The sequence below is a fragment of the Mustela lutreola genome, chromosome X, assembly GCF_030435805.1.
Source record: "Mustela lutreola isolate mMusLut2 chromosome X, mMusLut2.pri, whole genome shotgun sequence".
In the NCBI taxonomy this organism is placed as follows: Eukaryota; Metazoa; Chordata; class Mammalia; order Carnivora; family Mustelidae; genus Mustela; species Mustela lutreola.
The window spans coordinates 99,039,011-99,056,501 of NC_081308.1; the positions used below are offsets into that span (position 1 = coordinate 99,039,011).

The 17,491-nt window shown below is 43.1% G+C and overlaps 1 pseudogene; it reads left to right on the top strand.

Annotated features, from left to right (window-relative positions):
* The first annotated feature begins 13,570 nt into the window (after nt 1–13,570).
* Nucleotides 13,571–15,465, top strand: LOC131821036 (SH2 domain-containing protein 3A-like; annotated as a pseudogene).
* Nucleotides 15,466–17,491: the final 2,026 nt, after the last annotated feature.

Below are 17,491 nucleotides of genomic sequence, written 5' to 3' on the forward strand. Positions count from 1 at the left end.
CAGATGAGAAAGAAGAGCCTACAAAGAACACTGACAATGTCCAGAGTTTCTTATTCATGTTTTTCTACTGTTTTATATATCCTATTGTGAACCACCAAACTCTAATTATGGTATAGTATACATTAAAATGCATTCATTGTCCCATTTGACTACTTGGTTTTATTTTTCTTTTTTTAAGATTTTATTTATTTATTTGACAGACAGAGATCACAAGTAGGCAGAGAGGCAGGCAGAGAGAGAGAGAGAGGAGCCACTTGGGCTCTCTCACTCTCTCAAATAAATAAATAAAATTTAAAATAATTAAAGAAAATTTAAGGAAGATGAACCAACCAAAAACAAGAGTGCACACTACAGAATTTAGTAAAACAAAACAAAACAAAAAAACCCTGTCACCTATTATCAGAACTGGTGATGTACAAGTTTGATTTCAGCTACTTTGTATACACTAGACAGTGCTCAAACAAAAAGCAGAAAATTTGGAAATAGTGATGATGTGAAACAAACTAGGGGAAGATGGATTTGGCAAATTGCTTCGTCAACCCTGAGGCAGGGAATGGGTCTGTTTACCAGCTGTCCGCCTATTTTCCTAATGTATCTGTTGGGCGTTTGCTGCAGAGATGAAAACAAACAAAAGCCTTGCCAATATAGGTGAGATTCTGAACAAGTGGCCTACATAAAGGTAATTGCCATGGTAAGACAAAGAATAAGGATGTATAACACTCTGCTGAATTATGTATATTTAATGACTTAATCTCTAAAAAGAGACATAGAGCAGTTTTCAGAAATGGATTTAAATTTGTGTAGGCCTAATAGTAATAAAAATTTGGAAAAAAATTTAGTCTGAAGGTAAAAATAATTAAATGGCCAGAATGAGGAAAATACATAAAGTTTTCAGAGCACCTTGCTTAGCTCAACATCACAGATGAGTTTTAGAACACTCATTGAGAAGTGAAGACAAAATACATGAATATAAATTTATTTAAATATTTGAGAAATATTTGATGATACATAAAAATGTCTAATGATTGTGTAAGAAGGAGAGAGCCAACCTTATTTTGTCTCAAACTCATTCTACAACATTTAATTAAAAGAGATTTTAGAAAGCAAAACACATGTTATGGTAAAAATAATAGCATAATGATATTCGCTCAATATAGCAAACCTTTTCTTAGTAGAACAGGCTTCATAAGTCTATCAGCTAGATTACATAATAAATCCCTATCAAAGAATATCCTCCAAAGAAGGTAAATGGATTTTAACTTCATTGTTTTAGGGCATGTATAGCAACAATCACAAAATTACAACAAGAAATGCATGCAGAATTACACTTACCAAATGAAAGGTTATAGGCAGGAATAAGTCTTCCCAGGATTTGGTAGGTGTCCCTGTAGAGGAGAAACACTAAGCAAATCTCTCCTTTTCTTATCTGCCTGTCCAACCCTGAACACGGGCCTTATTGTCAAAGCTAAATAACATTTAGGAAATTATCTTGTGTCTTCACTGTAAGGCCTTTCATAAAGATAAAATACAGACTGAGGCAGAGGGCAGAAGAGAATGAAATAAAAATGTGTAGCTGAGATGCTGTCAGAAAATCTCTGATAAATTAAGGCAAAGGCCCATTTGTTTGTGACAGAACCAGTTCTGGAAGTCTACAGATACCTGAAATGTATTTAAAAAAACCGTTTTCCTATCCATCTGATTTGGCAGTGGAGTGCCTCTTAGTGTCCATGGTAACTCCCACAAGAGTGGTTTGGAAATTCATCATTAAAACGCTTGTCCATTAAATGATAATGGGTCAGCAACAGTTCCTAGGCAATGTTCAGTGTCCGAACTTCAAAACATGTTTAAACGCTTCTATAGCTTTAGGAACATGTTACCAGAGAAATCACTTATAAAAACTAGCCAATTTTTGTGATCCACAGCCGTGTGATTTTTCAAGTATTACAAAGTATATAGCTGTGGTTATAGTATAGAAAAGGTAAAAACATGAGAGTATTTGAAAATCTAAAGTAGTCTTACAAAATATAAGTAGTACGTATAAGTTGTAATCATAGAAATGTTAATAAATGCATATGAGAACTTCTATTGATGTCCTCAATTGGCTTTTCTGTTTTGTGTTCTTTATCTTAGAGGAATATAAGGTGGCTGTATTCTTTGAAAATTTTTTTATTCATTTATTTATTTTTAAGATTTTATTTATTCATTTGACAGACAGAGATCACAAGTAGGCAGAGAGGCTGGCAGAGACAGAGGAAGGGAAGCAGGCTCCCTGCTGAGCAGAGAGCCCGATGATGCGGTGCTTGGTCCCAGGACCCTGAGATCATGAACTGAGCCGAAGTCAGAGACTTTAACCCACGGAGCCACACAGGCACCCCTAAAATTTTTTTATTTTTTTAAAGTGATCTGGGCGTCTGGGTGGCTCAGTCCTTAAGCGTCTGCCTTTGGCTCAGGTCATGATCCTAGAGTTCCCGGATAGAACCCTGCATTGGGGTCCCTGCTAAGTGGGAAGGCTGCTTCTCCCTCTCCCACTCCCTCTGCTTGTGTTCCCTCTCTCACTGTGTCTACCTCTGTCAAATGAACAAATAAACTCTTAAAAATAAATAAATAAAGTGATTTCTACACCCAAGGTTGGGCTTGAACTCATCACCCGGAGATCAATAGTTGTATGCTCTACCAACTGAACCAGCCAGTCACCCCTAAAGTGACTATAATTTTGACTTCGAAATTTCTAACATTTTCAGTTATCCTCTCAGCATTAAGAAGCTAACCAAATTGAGGTAAGGCAAAATTTAATGTAGTGGGTTGAGGGACACCTGTGTGGCTCAGTTGGTGAAGTGTCTGCCTTGGGCTCAGGTCAGGATCACAGGGTCCTTGGGTCCAGCCATGCATCAGGCTGCCTGCTCAGTGTGGGGGCTGCTTCTCCCTTTCCCTCCACCCTTCCTCCCCTTCCTGCTTGTGTTCTCTCTCTCTCTCTCAAGTAATGGATAAATCTTTAAAAAATGATAATAATAATGTAGTGCACGGTAACTAAAGAAATCTGTCTCGGTTCCTGCTTATAATCCTTCCTTGACAGGTTTCATATTACAATTTGAGAAATTGGTTAAATGTGTGTAAATACTTCATTGGCCTGCTTGAAAGCAACTGAACTTTACTCGGTCTGTTAATCAGTGAGTGAAGTCAGTGAGATGTGACTAATCCCAGAGGAACAGCTTTTGACTGTACCTTAGTGTGGGTGAAAGACTTGGCAGAAACGTGGGATGTGTTCAGCTGAAATTAAGAATGTAAAAATGTTAACCTTTTAGTGGTTTGAAATATATTATGTATTTATATACATATATATCATATATATAATATATGATATATATACATACATACATATATATATACATATATATATATATTCTAAATAAAGCTCTCCATGTGAATTGTACTCAGTCAACAAAACTATAGGCTCCAGATACAATATACCTCCAGAATTTTTAGGTGAGGTCAGGAATGTTATGGTTTGAATGGAAAAATTAAAAGAATCAAAACTAGGGGCGCCTTCGGCTCAGGTCATGATCCTGAAAGACCCCTCCCCTAGAAGATAGATAGGATAACTAACCGCTTGTTTCCTTTTCTGTGAACCGCTGGCTTTTAGGCGTAAATTAGGTTATTAATTGCTTATTAATTGCTCTTTTGCCCTTCTGTAACTGCTTGGCTTATAGAAATAATAGAAGACGCCATGATGGCATTCCTACCTTCCCCCTTCTTGTTCCCCCTCCCTGCCTCGCTCCTCCCGCGCGTGGGCCCTCAGAACCAATCAGCTTGTTCCCCCTTCCCGCCTCTCTCTTCGCGCAAGCGGGTCCCCAAAGCCAATCAGCAAACTCCACTAAGGCCTTTTTCAAAAGTTCTAACTGTCAACCAATCAGTTGCGCCCCACCCAAAACTTGTTTGTACCTGTCTATAAAAACCAGGCACCACCCCAGCCGGGTGTGCTCAGCTAGCAGGAGCTGCTGACCACCTGCAGGCGCGCACTGACCACCCGCAGGCGCCTGCGTAACAATAAAGAACCTCTTGCTGATTGCATCCAGTGGCAGTGTTGGATTCTTGGGTAAGGGGATCCGCGGGTCTTTCAATCCCAGGGTCCTGGGATCGAGCCCTGCATTGGGCTCCATCCCAGGGTCCTGGGATCGAGCCCTGCATTGGGCTCCATCCCAGGGTCCTGGGATCGAGCCCTGCATTGGGCTCCATCCCAGGGTCCTGGGATCGAGCCCTGCATTGGGCTCCATCCCAGGGTCCTGGGATCGAGCCCTGCATTGGGCTCCATCCCAGGGTCCTGGGATCGAGCCCTGCATTGGGCTCCATCCCAGGGTCCTGGGATCGAGCCCTGCATTGGGCTCCATCCCAGGGTCCTGGGATCGAGCCCTGCATTGGGCTCCCGGCTTGCTCGGTGGGAAGCTGGCTTCTCTTACTTCCACTCCCCCTGTTTGTGTTCCCTCTCTCACACAAATAAATAAAGTCTCTTTTTGTTGTTGTTGTGTTTTGTTTTGTTTTTAAATTTTTATTAGATTTTATTTATTTATTTGACAGAGAGATCACAAGTAGGCAGAGGCAGGCAGAGAGAGTGGGGGAAGCAGGCTCCCTGCTGAGCAGAAAGCTCAAAGCTGTGCTCAATCCCCACATTGGTAAGACACAGCCTAAGCAGCCAGCTAGACTTTTGCTGTGTCATCTTATGTAAAACATGGATATGCTTGAATTGATGCTCTGTTCTTAAGAATAGACTTCTGTTAACCCCATTCAAGAAAAATATTCCTGGGGTGCCTGGGTGGCTCAGTGGGTTAAAGCCTCTGCCTAAGGCTCAGGTCATGATGCTAGGATTCTGGGATCAAGCCCTGAATCGGGCTCTCTGCTCCGTGGGGAGCCTGCTTCCTCCTCTCTCTGTGCCTGCCTCTCTGCCTACTTGTGATCTTTGTCAAATAAATAAATAGAATCTTAAGAAAAGAAAAATATTCCTTATTTTCAAAAAGCAATGACGAAATTACAAGTACCCTACACAGGTATAGCCATTATGAAGGCAGTAAGGAAGTTCCTCAAAAACTAAAAAAATAGAATGACCATATGACCCAGCAATTCTTCATCTGGGTTACCATCCAAAGGAAATGAGGGACACCTGGGTGGCTCAGTCAGCTGAGCGTCCAGCTCTTGGTTTTTGGCTCAGGTCGTGATCTTAAGCACCGTGTCAGGCTCCATGCTCAGTTCAGGGTCTGCTTCAATTATTCCAAATCCAACCACTTAGCACCATCTTGTTTCAAATTATCACCACCTCTCACCTGGATTCTAGCAAAAGCACTGATCTTCCTATTTTCTGCCTCCATTCTTCCCCTCCACAATCTTTTCTCAACACAGCAGCCAGAGTCAAATCCCCACCTTACTCTTCAGCTCAAAACTCTACAACTGGTTTTCCATCTTAGTCACATACACAAAACAAAACTTTTATGATGCCTCCTTCACAGCCATACACAATCTCCCACTTAACCATTCCACATTCTCCCACACAAACGGAATGAACTGGGGTAGTGACACCTAGCAGGATATATGTACCAGCCCAAAATATGCCGCTTTTTGACATAACAATTATTTTGCCCTGATTATTTGGAGAAAGAGCAGACACTGCAGAAGCTCTAAAAACAGAGTAGAGATTACCCTTTTGTAAGAGAAATTTACATTTATGCAGGAAATCTCCATTTGCAAAGGTGTCTTCTTCTCCATACCAGGAAGTTAAGAATTACTAAATCACAAGAGAATCTAGTCCTGGAGAAGGCTCTCACTTAAATCTGCATAATCCTTTGTTTACTGGGATTTTTTCTGGAGTAACATCTCATAACTGGTCTCCCTCCCACCCCGACATCTTTCTTTTGTCTTTAGCTGACAAGGGTATTTAAGGTGATGACTTGAGCCATTTTAAGGAGTTATTCAGTTTTTCTGGGTATCTCTGTGTGTACATGAAGCACCCTTGTTGATAAAGTTCTGTTTTTATTTTATTATAGGAGATTTCCACCAAGAACCTAGAAGGGTGAAGGGAAAATTATTCTTCCTCTCCTTACAGTAGCTGTAAATAATCCTCCAGTTTTTAGGGGAAAGGGGAAGCCTGTTGGAAGTCTTAGCCGGTGAGATGAATTGCTAATATTTCACTATGTTCTAGTGACAATATCCTCATTTACCAGCTAGGAAGTACTGTTATCAGAGTATGCGCACAAATAGCACTAAACATGCTCCCATAGAACAATGAGTCATGAAAGTTAAGCAAAAGCTACATCTGAAAAGCAAGCATTGGCTATTATCAAAACCAAAGGATAAGTCCAAGGGACCTTAAAGCTAAGTTCAGAAGCTGGAGGTGAAGGTGTTCATTTGATATATTTTTTAAAGGCATTGCGGTTCCTTTGTGTTTTACTTGTTTCCGTGTTCTGACATATGAAAACCAGAAGATGCTGCATCTTTTTAAAAACATGAGTTTGAAAAATAAATAAATAAATAAAAACACGAGTTTGGGACGCAAGGCTGCAATTATGGCAAACCCTGTTTGTATTAAAAATGAGGACAAATGGTGAGTGTTACTTAACAAAAGTACATGAATAGATTTTTCAGTGGAATGTTTAATGAAAGAAAGAAGATAATTGTGGATTATTATTCTGTGGTATTTTGTATAATAGTAGAGAGAATACAAAATGTTCCCTTCTATTCATTTGCAGAAGGTTCTTAACAAACAAAGAATGCATGTATTTCTAAGAAAACTTCAGAGTTTTAATTATGCCTAAGTATATAGCTGGTAATGCTTCAGTGGAAGTAGGTAATTTATCTGAATATCTGAATGCAGGGGAGCAATGAACAGGATTTAGGACAGAAAATGAAGCGCTCATTAATGAGGGGTGTAGATCTTTTACAGAATGCATTATTTTACCCAAAAAACATAAGGTATTTGATATCACAGTCCAAAGCATGGCAGAATTGAAAAATGTTTTCCCTATTAAAAAAAATTTGCTTCTTCAAATTTGGGGAGAAAGAAATTTTTAAAATACCATGTCTCATAGGTAGCTTCAGGGATACTAAATTATGAAGCCTGAACCAAAATGCTCAGGAAATATCATGTCTAGACCAAGTCAATTTTCTGATAAAAACGCAGCTAAGCTTATTTTTGTTCAAGTTTCTGCTGAATAAAATTATTCTGAAAAACATTGCTCCTGGGGTGCCTGGGTGACTCAGTGGGTTAAAGCCTCTGCACTGGGCTCTGGTCATGACCCCAGGATCCTGGGATCAAGTCCTGCATAGGGCGCTCTGCTCAGCCAGAAGCCTGCTTCCCTCTCTCTCCTGCTTTCCCCCACCCCCCGCCTGCTTCTCTGCTTACTTGTGATCTCTGTCTGTCAAATAAATAAATAAAATTTAAAAATAAAAAAGAAAGAAAATTGCTCCTCTTTGTTGAATTAGTAAAACCAAATTCAGTTGAATTATATTAATAAAAACAGTGCTTTTTCCATGCTTGAACATGTGGTACATTTTTGGATTACCATTTTGAACAATGATGACTCCCCAACAGTCTAGATCTAGAAGATGAATTTGTGTGTTCATCTGCATTGTTGTTTTCTTTTTAAAGATTATTTATTTATTTATTTGACAGACAGAGATCACAAGTAGGCAGAGAGACAGGAAGAGAGAGAAGAGAGGGAAGCAGGCTCCCTGCTGAGCAGAAAGCCACATTGATGAGGGAGCTGGAGGCTGGCTGAGGACAAAGCAGGAGCTGGCGCCTTGCACCCCCTCTTCACCCTTTCCCCTCCATAAGTGTAGCATCCCTCAGGCAGCCCTGACTGCCATGAACAATAAGCAAATAGTTAACTTGCAGAGCTCACAATCCTGCTAGACAGGAGTCTCCCTTGGCTTACAAATGTCCTAAATCTCACTAACAAAGACGATTGATAGCAGGATTGTGACACCCCACCAAAAAGTCTCCCAACTATCTTAATGTTAATGGCTGGTCTAAAGACAACATTGATCCAGCAGCAAGGGCAAGGCCTCCGGCAGGCCTGGAACATCCTGGCACCTTGTAGGCCCTCTTTAGCATATGAAAACTCCACTGACACCTCCCTGCCCCTCACCTTCCCCCAACAGCAGGGTACATAACCTGCCACCCCTCACAACCCGGGGCAGCAGCTCTTCCTGCCCACGGGTCCTGTCCCCGTGCTTTAATAAACCACCATTTTGCACCAAAGATGTCTCAAGAATTCTTTCTTGGTCATCGGCTCCAGACCTCAGCCCACCAAACCTCACCTAGGTTCTAGAACTTCATCACATGCAGGGATAGATCTCAGGACCCTGAGATCGTGACCTGAGTTGAAGACAGAGGCTTAGCCCACTGAGCCACCCAGGGGCCCCTTTACCTGCATTGTTAACAAATAGAAATAAAAATCTTGGGGCACCTGGGTGGCTCAGTGGGTTAAGCCTCTGCCTTCAGCTCAGGTCATGATCTCAGGGTCCTAGGATTGAGGCCCGCATCGGGCTCTCTGCTCATCAGGGAGCCTGCTTCCCCCTCTCTCTCTCTGCCTACTTGTGTTCTCTCTGTCTCTCTGTCAAATAAATAAATTAAAAGAAAAAAAAAATCTTTGCTAACAGGTTTATTGCGATGTTTCGTTTTTCTATTCCAAGTGGAAGACAACAAAATACCCTGATTTTTCCACTGGAAGCTGTCCTTAAGTAGATAAAGAGAATGTCAGGTTTTCCACATATAAAGTGGATCGACCGAAAAGAGTTCGAATATTTCATACTTTAACATTTCTATCCTTTTTCTAACTTTCCAAACTCAGCTTTGTGCATTTTCTGCATGCAGCTCTGACAGAAGCTATGAAGCTCTAGTTGCTGGTGCAGGTCAGGATACATGCGGAACCCTAAACAATTCACCAGCTGTGTATCAGAGTGTGTGAGCACAAGGGAGTCTGCAACAAACTATTCCTATTCATTGTATGGGAAAGATGAGAGTCCAAAAAAAAAAAAAAAAAAAAGAAAAGGAAATGCATATTCGCATATTTCTATGGACTCTACTCTAGGAAGGATCTCAATTACATACATCTCTTCTCTCTGTCAGAGTTTAAATAATGGAACTCACGAACCTGCAATCCTAATGAGAAAAAAAGACTGGGGGTGGGGGAAGAGAGGCACCGTGTCCAATGTAGTGGAAAGAGAGAAGAAGCAAAGACAATAGGGCTTTAAACAGATGAGAACATGGGAAGCATGTTGCTTCTGGAAAACCTTTTCAGGAATTTGTGAATTGATCTAGCAAATATAATTATGAGAAGTCTATTTTCAATGTCACAGAATAAAATACAAAGGATAAGAAAAACAACAAGCTTAGCTGATTGTTTGCCCAATTTCATTTTTTGGATACATTTCTTTCCACCTCCCATTTATTTGAGGGTAGGTACTTCAAAATGGTAGCAGAATTATCTGCAATTTAAACTTCTTAACTCTGATTCTAAATTTTAAGATGGTCTAGGTGTGTCTTGACAATTAAAAAATAAATATTTTTTACCTTCTTCTGCCATCGTTTCCCTGATAGACGATGTAACGTGACTCAGAAAACATTCTCTTGTTTTCCTCTGCCAACTCCTAGCTATGTGTTGTGAGACAAAAAGCTAACCTCGGGGCGCCTGGGTGGCTCAGTGGGTTAAAGCCTCTGCCTTTGGCTCAGGTCATGATCCCAGGGTCCTGGGGTGGAGCCCCATATAGGGCTCTCTGCTCAGCGGGGAGCCTGCTTCTTTCTCTCTCTCTGCCTACTTGTGATCTCTGTCTGTCAGATAAATAAATAAATAATCTTAAAAAAAAAAAATAGCTAACCTCACTGGAGCTAGGTGTCTTTATCTCTAAATAACAGGTTTGGACTGAACCATACTAAGGGTTCTTGTTCCATTGTAAAATTCTGTTCCTTTTAAGAATTACTATTTCTATTTTTGAGCTGGACCTGCTTAGTATAGAACAAAAGAGAGATCTAGAAGAAAAGAAGTTAAAATAAACAGTTCAGGCCAGAAAAAAAAAAATTAGACTTGTATTATCAAATACACACAAAAGACATAATTTCTTGAACTTCCATTCATTTTGTAGTGTATGACTACATTATTTTGTAATGCAATTAATAAAATTCACAATGCCTCCGTTTTGAGGAAGATTAATTTTTTTCTACCAAAAAGGCACTTCTTTTATAAGCACGAAACACTGTTTAAAAAAAAAAAAAAAAACTTAGATGGCAAATGTGATGGTTATCAGAAGCAACATTTGAGGCACAATTGCTTTTCCATGTTCCCAGTGTCACGAGTTAGATCCCAAGACCTAACCTTTACTGCTTACCTGCTTAGATTCACTGACATTTGTCCCACATTTTTTCCTTAAGTTCCTTCTGGCAGCTTATCTCTTAACTCAGACAAATGAAAATTGAAACCCCACCTCAAACATAGCAACTGCCCTGACAAGAACTCTACCCTGTCCGGTCCAGTAGGAACATAAAACCCCCAACCACCATGACTTGCACCTGTACAGGTGGACCATGGAGTGACATCCAGAATGACTGACAATTACCTTTACATCATTATAATACTAAAAGGAGGAGCACAAGCTTCATTTACATAACATACAATGTATGCGTAGCCATGTTTCCTTAAGGTACATGCATGACCTTATATCTACCTCTACCTGTAATGATGAGGGTCCCTTTTTTGTCAGATAATCTCTATACCCAATGTGGGGCTTGAACTTAGGACCCCAAGATCAAGAGTTGCATGCTCTGGCACCTGGGTGGCTCAGTGGGTTAAGCCTCTGCCTTCTGCTCAGGTCATGATCTCAGGATCCTGGGATCAAGGCCCGCACTGGGCTCTCTGCTCAGCCGGAAGCCTGCTTCCCACCCACCCTTCGCCCCCCCCCCCACCCCGCCTCTCTGCCTACTTGTCATCTCGCTCTCTCTGTGTCAAATTAATACATAAAATCTTTAAAAAAAAAAAAAAAAAAGTTGCATGCTCTCCCAACTGAGCTAGCCAGGTGCCCCCCCAAGGATCCCTTTTTAAAAATATTCATTCTGGGGCACCTGGGGTGGCTCAGTCAGTTAAGCATCTGCCTTTGGCTCAGGTCATGATCTCAGGATCTTGGGATTGAGCCCTATGTCGGGTTCCCTCTTCCATGAGTAGTCACCTTCTCCCTCTATCTCTGCCTCTTCCTCCTGCTCATTTTCTCTCTCTCTCTCTTTGTCTCAAAGAAACAAAATCTTAAAAAAATTTCATCCTAACCCTAAATAAAAAGAACCTATCCACCCTTGCTCAGGAAGTGACAGCTTTGGAAGTCGTTCCCTCTGATCTCCTTATTTGCTGCAAGTAAAGTTTCCTTTGTGCTACAACCTACCTGGTGTAATTTCTGTATGTGTGACTCAAGGAGGGAAGTCAACATTAGTATACTTACACTAGCAAAAGGGGATTTTTAAAGTCACATGCTAAGAAAGTTTTATATTCTTGGGACACCTGGGTGATGCATTGGGTTAAGCGTCAGACTCTTGATTTTGGCCGAGGTCCTGATCTCAGGATAATGAAATCCAGCCCTGAGTCAGGCTCCAAGGTCAGAGCAGTCTGCTTAAGATTCTCTGCTGTTCCCTCTGCCCCTCCCCCACATATGTGTGCATATATGCATGCCTGTGCTCGCTCTCTCTCTCCTCTCTCTCTCGCTCAAATAAATAAATAAGTCTTTAAAAAGAAAAGAAAGCGTCATACTCTTCAGGGCATCTGTTAAGTATCTGCCTTCGGCTCAGGTCATGATCCTGGGGTCATGGGATCCAGTCCAGATTCTGGCTCCTGGCTCAGGGGAGAGTCTGCTTCTCCCTCCACCTCTCAACCCCCCATCGTAAGGGCGCTCTCTCTCATAAAAATAAATAAATAAAATATTTTTTGAAAAAGGAAAAGAGAGCTTCATACTCTCCAGTTATGATATCTAGTTAATACCATACGATACATTTGTTAGTGTCTCTATAAAAGCCATTATGTCATCTAAAGACAAGTTGATGCTTTATTTCTCTTGAATTCCAGGGTCTAAAAGTAAACACTCGGGGCACCTGGGTGGCTCAGTGGGTTAAAGCCTCTGCCTTCAGCTCAGGTCATGATCCCAGGATCCTGGGATCAAGGCCCCGCATCGGGCTCTTTGCTCAGCAGGGAGCCTGCTTCCTCCTCTCTCTCTGCCTGTCTCTCTGCCTACTTGTGATCTCTCTCTGTTAAATAAATAAAATCTTTAAAAAAATAAAAAAAATAAAGATAAATAAAAGTAAACACTCATTTACATTCATAAAAATGAATAATGTCAAAAGGAATAAATTGAATAAATTATTTTTCCTTCTTTTTATTTTTAAATTTGTTTGTTTGACAGAGAGAGGGAACACAAGCAGGGGGGAGTGGAAGAGGGAGAAGCAGACTCCCCACAGAGCAGGGAGCGGGATGCGGGGCTTGATCCCAGGACCCCTGGATCATGACCTGAGCTGAAGGCAGACATTTAACAACTGAGCCACCCAGGCTCCTGTAAATAAATTATTTTTTCTAACATAAGATTGAAGATGACAAAAGTAACACATATATTTGAAATAATGGTAACCTAGGGGTGTCTGGGTGGCTCAGTGGCTTAAATAAAGCCTCTGCCTTTGGCTCAGGTCATGATCCCAGAGTCCTGGGATCCGTCCGTATGGGGCTCTCTGCTCAGCAGGGAGCCTGCTTCCCTCCTCCCCCCCAACCCCTGCCTGCTTCTCTGCCTACTTGTGATCTTTGTCTGTCAAATAAATAAATAAAATCTTAAAAAAATAAGAAAAGAAAAAGAAATAATGGTAATCTAATTAAATTGTCTTCAAGATTTTAATGAATTTTTTTAAGAAAAATTTTTTAAGGTTTTATTTATTCATTTAACAGAGAGGGAGAGTACAAAGCAGGGAGAGCAACTAGGAGAGTGAGAGGGAGAAACAAGCTCTCTGTTGAGCCAGGAGCCAGATGTGGGACTCGATTCCAGGACCCTAGGATCACAACCTGAGCAGAAAGCAGCCGCTTAACAAACTGAACCATCAGGTGTCCCAATTTTAATGAATTTTTAAATAAAGGAAAACAACTAATAAATAACTCCCTAGAAAGTGTCATTTTCTAACAAACTTTTAAAAGATAAATAAAAAATAAAAATTAAACTTAAAGAAGTTTTTTTGTACTTTTAGTTGAAGTATACGTAACATATAATATTAGTTTCAGAAGTACAACACAGTGATTTGACAATTACGCACATTATGATATGCATCCCATGATAAGTATAGTTACCATCTGTCACCACCCAGTTATTAAACTATTATTTTTAAAAGATTTTATTTATTTATTTGAGAGAGGGTGGGGAGGGGCAGAGGAAGAAGGAGAGAATCTCAAGCTGACTGTGCATTTAGCATGGAGCCTGGGGGAAGCAGGGAGAGCAGCCTCTTGGCAGTTCCTTGAGTCCCAGCACAGACGTGGAAGCCTGAGGACTGTCGAAAGTACAGTTAAATCTTGGTCCCTCCATGCAGGTGCCAAAGGATGGAGAGGAATTTGCCGGCCAACCCCAGTCCCATGGCCCCCTGTCCCATCAGAAGGCTGGGGTCCTCCTTTCAGCAACATGAGGACTTCTTGGTTCTTGTCCCTGGTTCCATGGGGGCCACCCAGTGATCTCCGGCTGCCAGCAGGGCTCAGCCTTATCCTTTGAGATACTCTGTGTGGCCCTGCATCCCCAACCAGGCCAGCCCACAGTCCTCTTTCAGTTGGAGGATAAGTGTTTCCCAAGTCTGCCCTCCCTGGATCTCAGCCATGTGACCAGTCAGCGTCCACAGTCCCAGGCCATAGGAGCTGGGGCTTTCCAGGCCTGTGATACAGCCAGGACCTATTTGATGCAGTTTTAGTGAGGACACTTTCCCAGACAGCCCAGCTCAGATAGAGCTGCCCAGGCCTATCGCCCTCGGCCCACAAGGACGACAAGAACCCTGGTTCGGATGCATCTTCTTTCTCTTTATTTCCGCAAGTCTACACACTTATATATGCTTACATGACCAATCAGTGAGTAGGGTACAGGAGGGAGCGAATCAGGCTGTGCCCCTAAACGAACAACTTCGCTAGCAACCAATGCTGTTTACTTCCTCTTTGGGCATTCTGCTTAGTCTCACGAGGCAATCCTAACCTGGCAACTAGCCAGGCGCCATCTTTTAATGGCGGAGGCCGCTCTGGCCAGGGGCCTGCCTCCCACACAGGCCTAGGAAGTGGAGTGGCAGTCAGCCCAGATGTTTGGAGCACATGGGGCCATCAAGAGAAGACCACTCTGGACCAGGAGTCTTAGCTGTGCCCATGTGTGCCCTCCCTCATAAGGGGTCCACTGCTGACAGCCACAGGGCCTCTGATGGGCAGCTTCATACCAAGACACTCACCAAGCCACTTTGAACACACTCAGTGGTGCCATGTGGTGATGTAGATGCCCCCAATCATACTGTGACCTGGTGTCTCCAGTGCCTGGTGCCCAAGGAACACCACCCAGCCATAGCGGCCAAGAAACAGAGGCCCCATGGTGGGAAGTCAGTGAGGAAGAGGACGAAGAGAAGAGAAATTCTGCAAGACCACAGGCTGAGGTCTCTTTCTGACCCCCTAACAACTTCCTCTTGCCTGCTGGGCCCCCAGAATTGGCCCCCAGAACCCAATGACCTGTGCCTGGAACTCCATTCTGGGAGGAACACCCTCTACCTATCATTGGTGGGCTGCCAAACTATGGTCCCTCTAGGAGGGATCACAAGGGTCACCTCTGACCTGCTCACACTTCCCCATGGGCATGACTCGGAGTTGGAACTTCTAGAGAGACACAATGTGCTGGCGCTGGCCCTGCTGGGGGGTCCGCGGCCACTGGAGGAGTTCTCGGCCACCCTGCGGTGCCTGGTGGAACCAGTGCTGTTGTTGCAGCCAGGGGTGGCCGGGGATCTGCCTGGACTGGCCACAGTCAAGGGTGCCCTGTTCATTCCCCAGGTGGCCCGGTCGATCGCCCATGGTGGCGCCAGCTCCAAAGGAGTCACACAGAAGCTTCAAAAGCCTCAGAGAAGGAGGTGAAGATGCTGATGTGGGCATTCTATGAGGGCAGCTGACCCTGCCACCCGGGGCAAGGTGGCACTGCAGCACACGTGCCACCTGCAGTGCGCCTGCTGGAGAGTGGGGAACTCCAGGAGCCCCCAGAGGAGAGCTGCGAGCAGCCGCTGCACAACCAGCACCCTGCACGTCACATGGCCCTGTCTGCCTTTGTCCAAGTTCCGAGAGCCCGCAGCCAGGCTCCTGAGAGAGGCTGCTCTGGGGAGGCTGAGACGTGGGGGCACCACAGGCTGCGCCTCTTGAGCAGTGCCAGCGTGTCCTCAGTGTCCTTTTGCAGCATCTGGAGCCTAATGATTGAAAGCACAGGCCTCCTTTTTTCACACTGGGACACCAGGCTTGGGCAAACCCTGGCTGACATCAAGGAAGTCACCCCAAGCCACTCACACAGCCAATCATGGGGGGAGCCCATGTTCTGCCTCACACAATGGGGGGCATATTTGCAGAAAACCATCCTGCTCCCAAAAAATGTACATATAGGGTAGGGTAAGGAACAGCTTCCTCCCCACACCAGGTGATCCAGGTGTCTGGGGGCTCTGCATGCCCTATCCCACCCCCACCCCCACACAAGTATCCTACAAATAGTGAATATAAGTTTTTTGTTTTGTTTTGTTTTTTAGGATTTTATTTATTTATTCATCAGACAGAGATCAAAAGTTGCCAGAGAGAGAGGAGGAAGCAGAATACCCACGGAGCAGAGAGCCCGATGTGGGGCTTAATCCCAGAACCCTGGGATCATGACCTGAGCCAAAGGCAGAGGCTTTAACTGCTGAGCCACCCAGGTGCCCCATAAGGGTTTTAATGGAAAAGAGAACTCGTAGATCTCTTACTCAGAAGCTAGAGTCCACATGCTTTTTAAAAAGTCTACATGACTTCTAGCAAATGCTTTGTACCTGCCTTCTTTGTAAAAGTAAGGCTGTGGGGGTGCCTGGGTGGCTTGGTGGTTGAGCGTGGGTCTAGTGAATTGGCTGAGGTCATGATCTCAGGGTCCTGGGAGCCAGCCTGGCCTTGGGCTCCCCACCCAGTAGGGAGTCTGCTTAAGATTCTTTCCCTCTGTCCCTCCCTCCCCTCCTCTTTCAAATAAATAAATAAATCTTTAAAAAAAAAAAACAACAACCCACAATGGGGTGCCTGGGTGGCTTAGTCAGTTAAGCATCAGCCTTCAGCTCAGGTCATAATCCCAGGGGCCTGGGATGGAGCCCACATCAGGCTCCCTGCTCAGCAGAGATCCTCTCCCACTCCCCCAGCTCATGCTTTCTCTCTCTCTCTCCCCAATAAACAAATAAAATCTTTTAAAAAATATTCTTCTAAGGATAATAGAAATGTTTAAATACTAATTATTAGGAAATAATTTTAATTTATTTATTTGAGTTAGAGAGCTTGAGAGAGCACAAGCAGGGGCCACAGCAGGGTGGGGTGAGGTGGGGGCAGAGGGAGAGGGAGAAGCAGACTCCCCGCTGAGCAGAGAACCCAATATGGGGCTCCATCCTAGGATCCGAGGATCACAACCAGAGCTGAAGGCAGACGCTCAACTGACTGAACCACCCAGGCACCCCAGGAAATAATTTTTATTGCATTTCTTTTATATGCTAGACAGTGTGCCATATATTTTATGTGTATTTTCTAGTGTGAAACATGGTTTACTTATAAAGGATTTATATCAGATAATAATACAATTTTTAAGGTTAAACAAAATAAATTTTAAAACTAGATTTGCAAAACATATTCCATCTTTAAATGAACTACTGAAAGCTGCATACCACTAAAGAAACTTGCAGTTCCATTGCATACCAGTATTTTTTAAAAATGCCATTAATAGTTGTTTTGCCAAAGACATTAATTTAAAATAATTTTAGGGTGCCTAGGTGGCTCAGTTGGTTGGGCATCTGCCTTCGGCTCAGGTCTCTGTCCTGGGGTCCTGGATTGAGTCCCACATTTGGCTCCCTGCTCAGTGGGGAGCCTGCTTTTCCTTCTTCCATTGCCTGCTACTCCCCTGCTTGTGCTCTTTCTCTTTGTCAAATAAATAAATAAAATCTTAAAAAAATATAAATAGGGGCACCTGGGTGGCTCAGTGGGTTAAAGCCTCTGCCTTCGGCTCAGGTCATGATCCCGGGGTCCTGGGATCAAGCCCCACATTGGGCTCTCTGCTCAGCGGGGAGCCTGCTTCCTCCTCTCTCTCTCTCTGCCTGCCTCTCTGCCTACTTGTGATCTCTGTCTGCCAAATAAATAAATAAAATCTTTAATATATATATATATATATATATATATATATAAATAATTCTATAGGATTGGAAAATGGTGAGTTAAAAATAAAGGGGCTGAAGAGC